Source organism: Tursiops truncatus, chromosome 10 (assembly GCF_011762595.2).
Source record: "Tursiops truncatus isolate mTurTru1 chromosome 10, mTurTru1.mat.Y, whole genome shotgun sequence".
NCBI classification, from domain to species: domain Eukaryota; kingdom Metazoa; phylum Chordata; class Mammalia; order Artiodactyla; family Delphinidae; genus Tursiops; species Tursiops truncatus.
This window is the reverse complement of record NC_047043.1, coordinates 41,642,166-41,658,194: the sequence shown is the minus strand read 5'-3', so window position 1 is coordinate 41,658,194 and position 16,029 is coordinate 41,642,166. Positions and strand designations below refer to the sequence as shown.

General features: G+C 40.2%; 1 pseudogene; it reads right to left on the bottom strand.

Annotated features, from left to right (window-relative positions):
- Positions 1 to 11,523: 11,523 nt before the first annotated feature.
- On the bottom strand, positions 11,524 to 14,752 carry LOC101319024 (ubiquitin-associated protein 2-like pseudogene; annotated as a pseudogene).
- Positions 14,753 to 16,029: the final 1,277 nt, after the last annotated feature.

Here is a 16,029-nt window from a genome sequence, read left to right as displayed (position 1 = left end):
ATGTTACCTATTATTATAAACAAAGTATTTCTTTAGCTTGGCAAGGATCATCCAAGATTATATCAGTCACAATTATAATTCCAAATAAGACAGAAAACAAACAAAAAGAAATAGAAATCACTTTCTAAGCAAATCAATAAGTTTCTGACAAACTTTCCTTTTGAACAAATTATAATTTTTTTAACACTGCATTAAGAAAGGCAGAAACATTTGGGATGAAAGTGTCTGCAGAACCAAATGGTGGGTCTGTGGACTCCATCGTATTCAAATAACTATAGAATTAAAAGCATTATATTCTGTGGTCTAAGGAAAAACACAAAAGAAAACATGGTAGATAAAGATGTCAGAATTCCTAAACTAAAACACCAAATGTCTGGAACTATACCATAAGAAACCAAGACATTTAAACTCATTAAATTGTACACATCAAATATGTACAGTTCTTAGTATGACAATAATACCTCAATAAAGCAAGAGTTTGAGTGATGACTTTTCAAGCTATCTAGAACATTTTTAATTATATGGTAATTGATAAATACTGGAAACTGCTATTCTACTAACTTAAAAAAAGGATTTTTAAGTGGCAGTGTTTTACCCAATAGTTTAAAACTCTATCTGACTATCTAGAAATAATAGTTTTTATACATAATGTTTTACATATAATGCCAGCACCTCTTTACCTGTCTACCCACCCACCTACCTAAGTAACATCTTTCAATATCCATTTTTTGTAGATTGTGTCCAGGTTCTGAGATGTTACAGGAATAGAAGTGCATTTCCAAAATGTCATCTCCTTACTCAAAATATTCTTACTGTTGACCACTTTTAATGGGCTTGAATCATAGGTCTTTCCTTGAAATAGGGAAAATGTGGATGACTCAGAAAGTATGGGTCTGGTAACACACACAACTGGAAAAATATTCATTATTATTAAATCTCAGTGTGTCCATTTTAGCTCAGTGCTACTTCTTTCATTTAAAAAAAGCAAAATCAAACATTTGCCCTCCCCCAAAAGAAAAATAACATATTTGTCCTCTATCAACTACTTATTTATTGAGGTTTCTAAAAGTCTTTGACAGGTTTGTATCCAATAAAATAAATATGGCATTAATGTTACTTTAAAAAAATAAGTGTTCAGTTGAAATGTACTCTAAAAAATGTCATAATTTTTCTTAAAGATTCTTTAACTATCTTTATGAAATTATTTAAGATTTGGCAAAGATAAATCTCACTAATTTATATTATGTACTGTTTTGACATCCATCACATCTTGATTTTACTCTTTAATTAATCACATTGGAATTTACAGTCATTTTTTATGATTATAATGTGAAATTTTACTGACATAGTTTTACAGTGCATTTCCCCTTTCTTGGTATTCTATGTCCTGTTAGTTAATGAAGAAAAAATACTTGGATGTATTTTATATGTTTTTGATAGCTTTCATTCTTGTTTTTGGCAAATTTTTTATACATATTTCATATTTGCGATGTTATAAATATGTATGCATGATTTAATAGTCACCACTAATTTGTTATCTGTTAAAATAATTTTTTATTTATTTGTTCAACTTCTGTCTACTTGTGATTGTTTTAAGAATAGATGTTTCCTTGGGGCTTCCCTGGTGGCACAGTGGTTGAGAGTCCGCCTGCCAATGCAGGGGACACGGGTTCGTGCCCCGGTCCGGGAAGATCCCACATGCCGCAGAGCGGCTGGGCCCGTGAGCCATGGCCGCGTCCGGAGCCTGTGCTCCGCAACGGGAGAGACCACGACAGTGAGAGGCCCGCGCACCGCAAAAAAAAAAAAAAAAAAAAAAGAATAGATGTTTCCTTGGAAAGAGATGTTATAGATTTTTAAACATCTAACAGGTAGGTCTAAACATCCATAAACTATTTTATCCATTTGAAATACCTCTTCCTTTAAAGAAATAATAAGCTCTTCCATAGAAGTAAATTTTTTTGCGAAAGTCATATTCTTTAAAAAAAATAAAATCAGTATATTTATTAGCAATTGGAGAACAGTATGACATAATGGACAGATAATTAAACTGCAGTCAGGAGTATTTTCTTCTGTCTTCCCTTTGTAAATTTAGGTACTTTGTTTCTCTTTCCTGGTTTTCTCATGTAGAAGATAGAGCCTTAACTGTTTCTGGCATATGTGTCTGTCAAAGTGCCCATCACTTGATAAGTGATCAATAAACACTTGTTGAATAAATGTTAAAAAGCTAGTGAGGGAAGGGGCAGGAATTCCAAGCCAGGGGCAGCCACCTCTGAAAACCCTTCTCTCCTCTGTGCTCCTAATCTCTGTCGGAGAAGATTCACCTGTATCTCATCTAAAATATTAAATTCCTTGCGGGTATACATTTGCAAGGCAATGCTAACATAGTCTTTCTAGGCAACTATGAGTCTGTAGAAGAAAACTGGAATTAAATTGGAAAGACATAGGTTAATGTCCTAGATCTACAACTTACTTTTGTGTGTGCTTCTGGTTCTACATCATAAAATTATGGTTTCTTTCACAGTGTCTGTGTATGTGTCTTTTTTTAAAGAGCATATAATATATAAAATGCATTTTGTAAAATCTAAATCTCTATAAGTACTTCCTAGGATTACAAATAGTGTGCTGTGATGCTGTCCCAAAAGGGCTTGATGGGAAAGAAGGCAACATTTTAAAAAATGTTTTTCTCTTTTCTCTCTTCCTCACCTGTATGTGTTCCTTAAAAAAAAAAAAAAAAGGAGTCCTTTTGGAGTCATCTCCCAGGAAACCATGGCAAGAAGATCTGCGTGAAGAGGTTGGAGGAAAGACTGAATCCACTTATGAGGAAACTATTAGTCAAATACAGAGCAAGGGACTCCCTAATTGACTAGAACTCTTCAAAACCAGGCTGGAACTCCCTAACCACTCATTTCAAGTTTTCTGTAGGCCTTAATATTTTCAATATCATGAGAGAAAAAGGAGAGTGGGCAAGGAAGGATGCAGAGATTGTGGGAGACCTCCTGCTGGTTCTCTGGTCACTCAGAAAGAGTCAGATTAGATTAAATTCTACAAAAGTCAGGAGCACCATTTCATAATGCTTTGTGGTTTGTCTGGACAGGAGTCAGCATGCACAGACAGAGGTAGGTACCTGAGTGTCCTGAGATGCAGCAGTAATATTTAATAGAGTTAATTAAACCCCTGTGGCTCACTTTCATAATGAAAACAATGACATTTCACAGATATATAGTTTTAAAATTACCCCACCAGCTTTAAATATGTCAAATTGGTCAATTTTATGCCTACAAATTTCAAAGAAAAACACCCTTTCTAAAAAAATCTTAAATGATTCTCTTTAGATTCCACTTACTTTACTTGGGATACTAGGTAGCAAGATTTATTTGTAGTTTAGAATGATGTTTGTTTCCTCTTTGACCAATATAGAGAAAACAAAGAGTTCTTTGCTGAAAATCAAATCAGGACCAATTATTATGCCTAATAGTACCTGGTATTTGCAGAGCACCATTCTTTGAAGTTTGTGGTTTTCCCAGTGCTTTTATTACACATGATGTCCTTTGATCCTGCCACCATTACGTGTGGAGGGAAAGTCAGGTATCATTCTATTGTACTAATAAGTGCAACTGAGACTTTAAAGATTACAGAACTTGTCAACTTCCTTAAGGAGTACTAAGTGAGTAACCAAACAGAGTCACAAGTTCAGCCATAGCAAAGCTGGGCTTCTTGAGCTTCCAGTCTTTAGTTAATTTTGTATATTAATCTGCCCCTTAAATAACAGTAATTAAATATCTCTGGTATATGGAGGTGGGTTTCTGGCTTGCTGTAGTTGTCTCCTAACTGACTTTCCTATTTGCACTCGAATCCCATTCAGTCTAGTCTTCAGATCTGGCCAGGGTTGGCTTTAAAACACAAATTCAGTCACGTTCTTCTCTCCTACAGCAAAACCTTCAATGGCTGCCATCATATCTAAAAGTGAATCCATGATTCTAATTCTGACCTCGGAGGTCCTCCAGGATCTAGATTCAAGGATCAAGGACCCTTCTTTCACTTCACACTTGAGCTTTTTTTTTGCCTCGGCCACCCCCACGTCTTGCGGGATCGCAGTTCCCTGCTCAGGGATAGAACCCCTGGCCACAGCAGTGAAAGTGGGAGTCCTAACCGCTGGACTGCCAGGGAATTCCCTGCTTCTTAAACCCACCAAGGGGACTGTGACCTTGGGCTTTTGGTGGAACACTCTCCTTCCAAATGAAAATGCAATTTGTGCTTCTAAAACCACACTTCCAATTTTGTCTGGATGATTGATTTAGGTCTCTGCTTCCTCTCAACTCCTCGGAGAGTTCCTCTATCTTTACAGAGCTCCCCACTCCCATCCTCACCACCTATCCCTCTTACCTGCTGCATTCCCAGCACCTGGAAGGGTACCTAGCAAAAGTGAGTCTCAACAAATATATGTTGAATGAGGAATGAACAAATGAATGGATGAATACAGTTGAGATGGAACAGACCAGCAAGGTTGAGTTTTTGCCCATGTTAGCTGCCCATATGGAAATATTCATCAATGTCCTGGAGATGTGACTTAACTGCCTACTTTTGGAAGCAATCTCTTTCCAGGGAATCTCTAACCATCTGGCTGTTTAGGCAGTTTAACATGACACATGTTAAAATTTTAGCTCTAGAAAAAATTTAAGACGAGGATTATATTTCAGAAGGAATTAGTTCACATAAAGCAATGTTTATAGCTAAAAAACAGAGTTTTTTTTTTTAACATCTATTCCTCAATCTGTTAGCACCATGGCAGCAAAGGCACATTGCTTTGCAACACCAGTCACATATTTCAACAAGGAGAGATTTCATTTTAATGAAATATTACTTTCTTCAGTTATTAGATTAACTTATTCATTGATCTGATCAAATTCACATTTATAGTTTACATTGCAGGATCTCACCTACACACATTTTGTTTAAAGGAGCTCATGTTACTTGCTGGAGACAAATATGCAAACTACTTCTGCCTTAAATTGGATTGTTTCATCAACTGTATCATGTGAAATATCTTTATAGGCAAATGTTTCAGGACAAAAAACTTTAACAATTTCATCTTTTCAGCATGCTTGAAAACTTAAAGCTTCTTTCTTTTTTCTTTTTTACTGATCATATAAAATGGATTTAGAAAAAAATAATTATAAAATTGAGCATTGTTCTTAACCATGAAATGAATTCCAAGCTTCTTGTACCTGTGTGGAGGAAGGAAGGGCAGAGTTTACCATGTTTAGAATATCAGCACTAAGAACTAGGAAAAGAAGAGACTTGAAAGCACAAAGTTCGTCTGGCTACATTTTTAATGTTCAGACTCTGGTTCTTATATTTCATAGTATTTGGTCTTTTGTTTCCTCTATATCAACCCAACAAATCATCAGTAACAACTCAGTTTTATTTTAGTGCTTGACTGTCTAGAGAGCACACTTTCATAAAAATTATCCAATTGGTTCCTCACAATTACCCAGTAAGACAGTTGTAATATTTATATATTTTTACATTCAACCAGTCTGAGGCTCAATGAATTCCACAATCAAGAACCAAAGCAAGGACATTTGACTCTGCGGTCCACCTTTTTTTCCATTAAATCATACTGCTGCTTTGATTTCTAAGATTTAAAATTATTCCAGTCATTTACCTAGCTGCTCTCTCAAGCTTCTTGAGTTCAGAGCAATACTGAATGAAAATCCTTCCTTACAATTGCCTGATGCTTCTAGCTACTAAAATATATCACAGCTCTATCTATCTGAAGTAATACAGTAGATCTTGGAAGTTTTTAATGCCTTGCTATCAGTAAAAAAGATAATTAATAAGCAAACTTGCAGGTATATTTATTCCTTCTCTCTGTTCTGACATTAAGTTGGATGCACCTAAAATCTCAGTTCCTAAACCAGAATAGTCAGTAATCTCAGAACAATAGAGGCTGTTGTTTTCGCAGAGCATTGAAAGGTTTTAGCTGGCTACCTTTCAGGCTGTTGACACATTAAATGTGGCTAGCATACATGATGTGTTTGGGGTTAATTTAAATGTATTTTATTCCTTGATTCCTTGATTCATTTGTATAAATAGAAATTAATTGCAGAAAACCCAGGTATAGGAAATTACTTCATAATGATTTCTAATGCTCTTTTTCATTCCTGTGAGCATTGTTCATCTAAGGTCAACATGGCAGGAGACTTTCTAGTGCTGACTCACATCCACTTCTCCTCGTCTTCTGGGCTCACAGAAGGTTGAACTTTCCCACCATGTGACTATTCCTGGATAATGGTCTATGAGAAGAAATGCTGAAGTAGTTAATTGCTGGTATGAGACCCTTCAGTGCTCTCTTCCTCTGCCTGAGCAACTAAGGAGACATCAAGATGGCATAGCTGCCAGATAGAGAGGCTTCATCACCAGGGTCTCCACTTGGAGTAGGACCTCCTGCCAAATCATGCAGGCCATGAAAGCAAGAGTGAGAAAGGAATTTTGAGGGGATAGGCTACTGAGATATTCTACTTTAATACCAAAGGTTATGGTCAAAGGAGCATAGGAATCGGATTCATTCAGAAAATCTGGATAACATCCAATTTAATCACTTTGTCAACTTGGAGAAGTCATGAAATTTGTTGTTTCATATTCTTCCTTTCTAAAGTAGAGATGATAAAATATTACCTATCGACTTGGAAGAGTGACTATGAAAATCAAATTGCATAGTATAGGTTGAGTCACTCTGCAATTTATGTTCCTAAATGTGGTAACATATTTTTGATTCCTTTGAATTGTGGTTTTCTGATTAAAGGAATTTATCTTCCCAGTCTCCTCATTCCCTTCCTATAGAAAAAGTAGACAAGAAGACCAAAGTTAGAGTGTGGGAATGAACAGGATGCCTTTTTTAAAAATTTTAACTCTTTGCTGTAATCATACTGAGGCTCAAGATTTCTTAGAATCAGGTCTTCCAGACTCAAGTTCAATTCCATGATATTCAGTGTTTCAAATTGGTTTATATGGTTTTCCACTTTCACTAGCTTTGAACTTCAGAGAACCAAGACACTCCCTTACACTTCTTTTAGTACAATGTGGAACACAAAGTAAACTAGGTGTTGAGAGAGCATCAAAGCATTTCTGGTGTGACCAAGATGGTAGAGTAGGAAGACCCTGAGCTCATCTCGCCCCATGGGCGCACCAAGATTACAACTCTTTACAGAGTAACTATTGACAGTGATGACATGAAGACTAGGAGAAAGAATTTTCCACAAAACAAAAAATATAAAGAAGGAACCACAATGAGATGCATAGGAGGAGCAGAGACGTGTTTTATTTAAGACCCACACCCCCAGGTAGGTGACCACAAATGAGAGGATAACCATAATTGCAGAGGCTTTCTACAAGGACTGAGCAGTTGGACATCACATCAGCCCTCCAGCCCAAGAGTTCTGCACCAGGAAGTCAAGACAAGCTCTCAGAACATCTAACTTTGAAGGCCAGCAGAGCTTGCAAACAAGAGAGACAAAGGCTGTGGGAGACTCCACTCTTATAGGGCTTACACAAAATCTCACAGAGAGATTTTGGGTCCCAGCACAGAGGCAGGCAGTCATTTGAAAGGAGCCTTGTCAGACCCCATTGCTCATCTTGGACAGCTTCCCAGAGAGACAGGAGGCAACTGGGACTCCCCTGGGTATACAGATACAAGTGGGAGCCATTTGGGGGAGCTCATTCTACCATGCGAACAACGATGATGGCAAGCATCATTTTGGAGTCCTCCCTCAGCCCATTAGTTCTGGGGGCTTACTCTCCCAACAGCAGGCCAGTTAAATCACAAATAATCAAAGAAATGTAAATCAAAACCACAATGAGACATCACCTCACACCTGTTGGAATGGCTATTATCAAAAGACAACAAATATCAAGCAAGTGTTGATGAAGGTGTGGAGAAAGAGAACCCTCAGCCACTGTTGGTGGGCATGTAAATTGGTACAGACACTATAGAAAACAGTATGACGATTCCTCAAAATAAAAACTAAAACTATCATACAATCCAGGAATACCAGTTCTGGACATTTTTTCTGAAGAAAACAAAGACACCAATTTGAAACAGTATATACACCTCTATGTTCATTGTGGTGTTATTTATGGGAGCCAAGATATGGAAATATCCTAAGTGCCCATCAATAATTAATGGATAAAGAAGATGTGGTATATATATATATATATATATATATGTGTGTGTGTGTGTGTGTGTGTGTGTGTGTGTGTGTGTGTGTATGTGTTTATATATATCCAAGATGTGATATACACAATGGAATATTACTGAGCCATAAAAAGTGTGATATCTTGCTATTTGCAACAGCAGGAATGGACCCAGAGGGCATTATGCTAAGTGAAATAAGCCTGATGGAGAAAAACTAATACAGTATGATTTCATTTATATGCAGAATCTAAAAAACAAAACAAATGAACAAACAGAAAACAGAAACAGACTCATAGATACAGAGAAGTAACTGGTAGTTGCCAAATGGGTAGCGGTGGGGAATGAGTGGAATAGGTGTGGGAGATTAAGAGCAACAAACTTCCAGCTGTAAAATGAGTCAGGTAGATGTAATATACAGCATAGGAAATACAGTAATAATTTTGAAAAGTGACAAATGGTAATTAGACTTAACAGGGGTATCATCTTATAGATGATACTCTCTTGTACACTTGAAACATAAGTAAGTCAATTATACTTCAATAAAAAAGAAAAATTTTAAAATATAAATAAATGACAAAGAAATATATAGGTAAGTAAAAAGAGAGTATTAAGTCAGTTTATACTATTCCTTGGATTCTTAAACACAATTGCCCAGTCTAGCAAAGCAAGAAGACCAGCAAGACCAGTAAGTACTCCTTGTGTATCTCCTTTACTGAGTGAACAGGCACAGCCGAGAAGAGAAACAGGCATACAACTAACTTTCCAAATTTGAGCCATGAAATTTGACCGTGGTTTGAGTCCTCCAAACATAAGATATAATGGGGATATGGTGTAACTCTTCAAGCTCTCATCTAATCCTCTCTCCATTGAAGAAACAAAAACAGTGCAGTCATTAGAGACACACTCTAGGTAGTAATTAAAAGCGGGCTCTCTGAAGCCAGGCTGAATTCCAGCTCCGCTACTTACCGAGTTACTCTGAGCATGTAACTTCTTCATGCCTCAGATTTTTCATATATAAAGTAGGTATAGGGCTTCCCTGGTGGCGCAGTGGTTGAGAGTCCGCCTGCCGATGCAGGGGACAAGGGTTCGTGCCCCGGTCCGGGAGGATCCCACATGCCGCGGAGCGGCTGGGCCCGTGAGCCATGGCCGCTGAGCCTGCCTGTCCGGAGCCTGTGCTCCACACGGGAGAGGCCACAACAGTGAGAGGCCCACGTACCGCAAGAAAAAAAAAAAGTAGGTATAATAATGGTACATAGCTTATACATTTGTTTTGAAAATTAATCTATGTAAAGTGTTTTGAAAAAGTCCAAGACATAGTGAACACTATAGGGCTTACTTACTGTTGTCTCCTTTTAATCAAACTCCAAGTTATTCTAACACAAAATGAAAAGAATTGGATGCTGTAAAAGATGGGAAGAGTTTTGGGGAAGACAGAAGCATGCATTTTTGAGAAACTTTCATGAACAACTGAAGCAACAGAAGATGACTAAAGATGTTGTTAGGAACATTTTATTATTTTGTGATTGATAAAATCTATAGGACTCTTCAATCTTTTGGGCTCAGATTTGCATTGCTTTCCATGGAACACATTTGGGTGAACCGATGGTTCATGTCTAAACTGAAATCTAATCTGCCACAAAACTATCGCTTTCCCTATTTCTGATAAAATCTAAGTGTTTTCCTGGTTCCTTAAATATGGGAATTCAGTGTCATTTTTTGGGTCCTACATATCTCCCTCTTTCAAACCCAATCAGTGGCAAATCCTGGTCAAATATGTTCACAGGTGTCTTTACCACTTCCTTCCTGTTACCATTTCACAAAGCTGGGTCCTCACCTTCCTGCTGCTGCATTGCTTGAGGCTTCCCAGCAGGCGCTGCTACCAGCGACCCTCACCTCACCATTGCTAGAGTACAAGAGAAGAGATGGGTTTAATTTTTCCTTCCAAGGGTACAGATTTCAGAAAATAGCCATTTGAGTTCACTTCTACTACTAAAAGTAACCAAGTGGTAGTTTTATTCCTAATGTGATAAGCCACATATGAATTTAAAGAATAGTAATGCCCCATTTTACATATACATACAGAAACTGATAGAATGGCACACATATATAAGCATGTTTTATATATGTATATGTATAGGTATATAATGGGGCATTGCTGATATAGATATACATATAGATATAGGTATATCTGTCTTTTCCTTCTTAGAAGCTACAATGATTCTTCACCAGTAGCTGTTCATACTAGCATGAACATGGATGTTAGTAGTGGGTTCAGATCCAGCAAGTAATTCCTGACTTTCAGATCACTATGCAACTGAAGAATGCTTTGAAATGAATATCATATTTTTACTTGAACATTTGTTATTTCTGACTTGATGCATACCCATTCTGCATTTTATAAGGGCCTCCATAGTGAGTGTGTATGTGTGTATACAGCCCCCTACACACATACACACGCAAAGAAAGAAAGCAAGTGAGAAGAAGATGCCTGTCAACTTCAATTCTGTATGCATAAAAATGCATGAGAGAAGGGACTGAAAATGTAGGGGCAAAAAGTCAGGAAATGTCAAGCTTGATAGGTCATGCCGAGGGGAAAAATGTACTCTAAAAATGTCCTACCATTTAACGTACTGGTATTAATTTGATTTTATATTCAACAAGAATATGTTATGTATAGCCACGATCATATCTAGATTGTTATTCTACCAAGCTAAGACTTCTGTTGCTCAGTGGAGCTCAGCATTTCAAGGCTGTTAATCTCTGCTTGTCATTCATGCCAGTTTTGGTGTGTGTTTTTTTGTAGTACAGGTTTTCTTTTTACATATACCAGACACATTAATCCATTAAATTTCAGGACACAGTACAAAAAAAAAAAAACAATTCAACTAATTCATCTGACAATGCTGTTCATATTCATGATGCCATTTTTTGTTGTTGTTGGTTTGTTTCCTAATAATAAAGAAGGAGACTTAGGGCTGTTGGGCTGATATATATTTGGGGGTCCCCCCTTCCCCCCTCCCCCAAACCCCACCAGGGTGAACAGGAGGAGGAAAAGGGAGGGCAGGGCCCACAGCAAAGTTTCATAATCTTGAATCCAGTGGGGGAGGAGGAGAGGAAAGGAAGGAAAAAAAAGGAGAAAATATAAATCCTATAATACATACAACAGAGTGGGGATGGTACAGACATGAAGCTGAGGCATGGGGTGGGCCGCTGGGGGTGGGTGCAGCAGAACCTCCCCCACATTCCTTTCTCTCTTTAATGCTGTTTCCGTAGTTACCAGGCTGAGAAGCCCTCTCAGAAGATGGGACCAGGAGAAGAGAGTCAGGGACTCAGTTGGGACCCCAGCTATAGCTGTTGTAGGCAGACTTGCTGGTCTGGGGCTTCTGTGGGATGGAGCTGGTCTGCTTACATTGCCCACTGCCTGTGTGGCCATCCTGCTGCACGTGATGGTGAAGGATCTGGGAGTAAGGCTGCTGATGGGGGGTCAGAATGTGCCTAAAGGGGGCAGGTGGGTAGGCAGCAGATGTGGCCAGATTGATGCCCCCTACTTCCTAGGGATGAACGCAAGTTGAAGGAGGCAGCAGGAGTACTGGAATGAAAACCTTGTTTCTCAAAGGCCTGCTGGGTTTTGGAGTACACAGAACCTGAGATATCTGGCACACCTGTGTTACTGGAGGTGACTGATACACCAGTGTTGTATCCATGAGACCCATATCCACTTGGCTGTTGGAAAAGGGTGGCTGATGCATTCACACTGACATTCACACCATGCTTCTTGGAAGAGGTAGGAGCCACAGGGAACACAGCAGGCCCATACTGGAAGGTGCTGGGGAGGCCCGGAACCCCTGTGTAGTATGGCAGGCTGTTGTAACTGTAGCCAGGATGCAGCGCCGGGTTCAGGAATGTCTGCTGCATGGTGTAGTGAGTCTGTGTCTGGTTATGCTGGGGCTGGGCTAAGGCTGTGGCTGGGGCTGGGGACGAGGCATCCCCATGGCCGAACTTTGTGAGGTCACCAGAATAAGTGTTGCTGGCCAGGCTACCATCCCTCCCAGTCAGTGGAGTGGTGGGTGTGGGAAATGGGAGGCTGTAGTAATCCAATGGAAATCTTGTCTGAAGCATCTGCAGGTCATCATAACCATATACTTGTGGCGGGTAGGCATGTAACAGCCCTGGAGCCATAATATATGGATTAGGCAACAACAGCAGGACCCCAGGAGGGAGGTTGGGAGGAGCTTTTCCTGAAGTCATAGCAACTGAGCTTCAAGTGGAGGCTATGATGGTAGAGTTGCTGCCTAGACTGAGGCCCAAGCTCCTGCCGCTATTGAGACTGGAAGAGACACTGACCATTGGTGCAGAGACTGTGCTGGATGTGGTGGAGAAAGTGCTGGAGGAAGAATGAAGATTTGCCTCACTCTCCATGCTTGTGTGCAAAATAGTGGATGTCGAAGTCCGCTCAGAAGATGTTGATGATGAAAGGGTATTCTGCTGAGTAGATAACATGCTGCTGTGTTGTGTGCTGGTAGTATTTGGAATCTCCTCATTGTGGCTCAAGCCACCCAAGGAGGATGAGTACTGATTGGCTGTCGTCAGTAAGGAATTTGCAGATACCGTTTCACTGAGAGGGGGGATGCTAGAAGTGGAAGGTGCAGAGCCTGTAGCATCTTCAACAGATTGCGGGTTCTGCAACTGCATGGCCTGCACAGAACTGAAGCCATTCTTTGCCTGAGTCAAGTCCTTTTGGGGTGATGAAGAGATGGAGCTGGGTTACCACTGAGTCTGTGTGGATCACTGTTCATAAAGAGGGCCCTGAGCATTATTTTGGGAGGTATAGGTTGTCCACTGAATTGGGCCACTCTGATAACTGGACTCCTGGTTAGATGAAATTGTGGATGAAGATTCACTGGCCGTGCTGGTATAGAGGCTACTTGGAGCCTGGCTTGAAGAGGTGCTCGTGGTGGGAGTAGACTCATAATCAGAAAGGACAGACTCTGACCCAAACTGCAATGCCCCAAACTGCAGGCGGAGCCCTGAGATATGTGCTGAGCCAGGCATCTCAACAGCCAGAGCAGGAATCTTAGAAGTCACGGAGGCTTTTTTCTTCTGCTGTTTCAGTTTTTGCTGAGCTGGCTGAGGACTGGAGGATTGTTTGTCTGAAGACCCAGGAGACATTTGAGGAGTCGAGGTGGATTTGCTTGGCAGAGGAGAACACGGGTTGGGGCGGGGAGGTGCAGCAGTGGAGGTAGCCACTGTGGGTGGCTTCTCCTGAAGGAACACCTCCATCACAGTTGAAGACGGGGTGAAAGGCTAGTGCTTTGTAAAGGGGCTGTGCACTGTTGAATCATTTGGGTTCTTCAAATCATACTGCATCAGCGATAGGGATTGTGTGGTGGAGCCCATGTTCCAAGAGGAGGTGGTGGTGGTTCCAGATTGAGAATGTTGAGCTGCCAACTGAGCCAGGACCTGAGCAGTCTTGAAGAACTGAGAGCCTGTGGTGCTTCCACTTTTAGCTTCACCAACATCACCAACTTCTTTCCCTAACATGCTCACCATACTGTGATGAGAAAACATGTTCCCTGAAGCAGGCTGCGATATGGCGCTCTGCTTCGAGTTACTGAAGACCAGAGGCTGGAGAAGAGAAGGAGACTGAGATGGATCCAGATTAGATGAATCATTCCCCATTGAAGGAAGTGTCTTCCCCAACAGAGCAGCAAGGTCAATTCTCTGACCAGCAGTGATTGTCACATTCTCCACAGGCAGATGCTCTGACGACACATTAGAGGCAGTGAAAATCTTGGTCTCGGAAAGATCTTCATTCCCGTCTTCAGTTTCCCACTCCTCTGTTGCAGTCCTCTATGCACTCATGCTATCATCGGGTTCAAAGTGGCCAGTGCTGTTCTATGTATTGCAGCTGTTATTGACATAGTTATCAGTATTTGCCAGCTCTGCATAATCAGCTGGATTAAAGGTTCCCATTCCTTGAGCAGAAAACCTTCCTCCCCACCTACCATAGTCACCTCTGCCTCGGCCATGACCTCTTCTGCCTCTTTCTGTGCCTCTTCGAGAAGGCGCTCCACTCTTGGTGCCATCTAACCCATTTTCCTGACCTCAAAACTCTCGTCCATGGCTGGCACCTCTCCCCCGTCTTGGTGACCCACCACGTCGCCGACTATAGTCTCTGTCCCGGTCTCGATTTTCTTTGCCCTCCTTGTTGGATTCCGTTTGGCCACCATCCTTCTGTCCTGAGACTCCCTTCTTCTTCCCAACCATCTCCCAGGAATGCATATCTGGGTTTCCTTCCAGCAGTACATTGATGGCTCTGTTGACATCTCCATTGCAGTCATGCAAAGCAATGACACATTCATCCTGGTTCTTGCCTGTGATATCAATCAGTTGTTTCACCTTTTCCTCAAAGCCAGCATCATTATGGTCCAAAATCATCTGTGCAAGTCGAAGTTGCTCCTCAGTGGCCCAGGGCTGCTGCTTGTGCTGTGTCTGGTTTTAATTTTCAGGTCGTTCCCAGTTTCCTCGGGCTCGGTTAATGCCCACCCATGTCATCATTTACAGTATATACGAATAACAATATTTACAACGTAGAATACTCAGTCTCCTCCTCATGCCAGTTTTTAAAGAATTGTTTGAATGTAACTGCACAACATGCTGTTTTGTCCCCTAGTGTTGTCCCAAAGTCTTTTGTGACTGAAAAGCTATGGTGATCATGGACCTGTGGTGTCTAGGTAAAAGGCTGCTTTTCTCCCCTAAAGGATGAGTCAGGAAAATCAATCACACCCAAACATAAAGCAATACATCTCCAAGCACACTTCTGTCTGATTCTTCTCACGAGCATAACATAAATGAGAGATACAAGGAGTTGGTCTGCAGCCGGACTCCCTCACATTACCCCTCAGCCACTTCCTTCCTTCTGTCACAGGTGAGAGCTGACTCATCTGTAAGGGGCGTGCAAGTGGAGCACCTCGACTTTGAATGACTGTTCACACCTAACTTCCCCAGCAACATTTAATTTTAATGTGCTTCCTTGTTCGTGATGCTCCTCAGGTGTCATCTGTGTGGTTAACCCACTCCAAGGGTGGCATGCATAGTGGGTCAATATTCCCCTTTCATGTGCCTATAGCACATAGATAATCAATAACTATATTGTTTCCCACTTAGTCCAGACATCTTTAGAATTCTCAATACAATTGCATGTCAGGTGAACTTCATCAGTCAATCAGGGCTAAAACCTACTTGCTATGCCTAGGTTACTCATTTTCATTTAAAATATGTGTATTGTAAAAAAGAGTTCAGGCGACAAAATGATGGATCTCAAATTTATTTTTATGAGTATTCCTTATTAAATTAGCAATAACAACAAAAATATATGTATGTATGTGTGTATATATACATATATATTTATTAACAAGACTCATCCTTAGGACCGTCATTGACTTTTGTATATGTTTACTCAAAAATATTATGAAATGAAAATGCTATCAGATTATTAATTTTATTCAAGAGACTGTTAAACACATTTAAAAAATAGCCACAAATACATGTGCAAGTTATGTTATTTATTAAGTCTACAGAAAAACATGGTAGAGTGTGTAGATTTATGGTAACATTCTTTCCTCTATGCTCCCCAAAGTCACAATACTTAGGTCGATTGTAATTCTTGCCACATTGTTTTGAAACCACTTCCTTTCTTATTTCACTGACTAACTCCTTCGAAACAGGAGAGCCTGGCTTCTCTTTGCATCATGTGATAACTGATTGAAATAACTGATTGAATGAATAAATGATTCTATTTTTTTAACAAGTGGTGTTATATTATTCTGCTGTCA